Below are 1,940 nucleotides of genomic sequence, written 5' to 3'. Positions count from 1 at the left end.
GCTACACATTGGAATCATCAGCAGGTCTCCGGGCACCAAAAATTAAGGGGACATACGAGAAATCCCCAGCTGTCCTCCTGTTTGCTGTAATGTGAAAAATGCTGAAAAATATTTCTTGTAAATGATGTCATATTTTGATTTTTTTCAGGTAATAAAATTTGGGTGGACTCAACAAAACAAATTGATGTCCACATACTACACAATGTGTTTTTACACGAATATAAGAAGTATATGAACAGTTGGTTGGTGACGAAGCTTGTGCCCTCCATCTATACCGTGGTTCTCCTCGTGGCTCTTCCTCTCAATATAATGGCGATCATCGTGTTCTTGGTGAAGGTGAAGGTGAAGAAGCCAGCAGTGGTGTACCTGCTGAACCTAGCCACTGCTGATGTTCTCTTTGTCAGTATTCTTCCTTTCCACATCGTGTACAGATTCTCAGGAAATAACTGGCTGATGGGGGAAGGGATGTGCCGAATAGTCACTGCCGCATTTCACAGTAACATGCGTGGATCCATCCTACTGATGACGAGTATCAGTGTGGACCGGTTCCTGGCTCTGGTCTACCCGGTCCAGTCCCTTCCCTGGCGCACAGTAAGAAGATCCTGGCTGGCGTGTTGCTGCATCTGGGTGATATCGATGGTCAGCACTGTGCCGATTCTCATAGCAGAACAAACCCGACCATTTCCCGACATGAAGATCACAACTTGTTATGATGTTCTGGATGTTGAACTGGTGGAAAGTTTTTACGTTCACTACATTTTCCCCATTTATATGGCACTTTTCTATTTCTTACCTTTAATTATTACAACCTTCTGTTACGTTGGAATCGTCCGCAGTCTCAGAGCACCGAGCATGAAGGGCGCCCAGAAGAGATCCCGAGCCGTCCTCCTGTCTGTGGTTGTGTTGTGTGTGTTTGTCCTCTGCTTTGGCCCAGCCAATGTTATTTGGTTCATGCATTTCCTGCAGGTCTATAACCAAGCCAGTAACTTCCTGTACATCGTCTACGTCATTAGTGTCAGTGTGAGCAGTGTCAGTTGTTGTCTGGATCCTCTGATCTATTACTATGCCTCCTCGGAGTGGCAGAGACACGTCTACAGCCTGCTGGGATGTAAGAGAGGACAGACACCACCAGTAGGCCATCAGCGGGTCCTCCTCCACAAGGACCAGATGTAGAGAACGTCCAACAAAGCTTCTGAAACTTCCTGGATTATATAACTGGAGGAGGCCGAACATTTCCAGAAAGTGATCCCCTTTATAAAGCAAAATAACTTGTATCTGCTTTACTAATAGTTATATGAGTGTATTAAGCGCTTCCAGTATATGCTGATGTTGGGTTCCTTTATATAACAGGCTCAATTGCTAGAAGGATGTTGTTAGAATATCCTTGAAACGTCTTGATAGAAGGTCGTTGGGACGTGTTGTTAGAATGCCGTCACCACAGATCTGCTGCTTTGCTGCTTATCTGTCACCTCTATTCCCAAAGATCAGCAGCCATGCTGGTACATGTAGTTCAATGTTTTCCATTTGCAAGGTTTTGATGTTACCTGTTATCCCAGAAGCATTGGCGTAACTAGAACCTTCAGGACTTCCGGTTCCGGCGCCGCATGGAGTGACTGCTCCTTCACTCAGCTCCCGCAGCGCGACCCTGTAATCGGCTTATAAAGTCAGCCGAGCGGTTGGGAAACCATCAATCCTCCCTTCTCATAGCCTCCTGAGCCATGGACAAGTACCTGGAGAAGTCCAGCGCGCGAACGAACGCGGCGCCGCCCGCGACCGCGGCGCGGCCGCAAATTGAGGCCCCGGCTTCGGCCTACTCGGCTACCTTCTCCTCACAGCGCCCTACAGACATGGAGGTGAGCAGTGACCCATCCTCCCCTCGCCCTGCACAGTCCCCACTGACCTCTCCAGCTCCTACATCCCAGGGCACTCTCCCCACAACC

The 1,940-nt window shown here is 48.4% G+C and overlaps 1 pseudogene; it reads left to right on the top strand.

The window, feature by feature from the left end:
• Positions 1–203: 203 nt before the first annotated feature.
• Positions 204–1,578, top strand: LOC143975707 (proteinase-activated receptor 1 pseudogene; annotated as a pseudogene).
• Positions 1,579–1,940: the final 362 nt, after the last annotated feature.

This window comes from Lithobates pipiens, unplaced genomic scaffold, assembly GCF_037356315.1.
Source record: "Lithobates pipiens isolate NorthernLeopardFrog02 unplaced genomic scaffold, aLitPip1_a1.2 Scaffold_13, whole genome shotgun sequence".
Taxonomy (NCBI): domain Eukaryota; kingdom Metazoa; phylum Chordata; class Amphibia; order Anura; family Ranidae; genus Lithobates; species Lithobates pipiens.
This window is presented reverse-complemented; position numbering and strand designations above follow the sequence as displayed.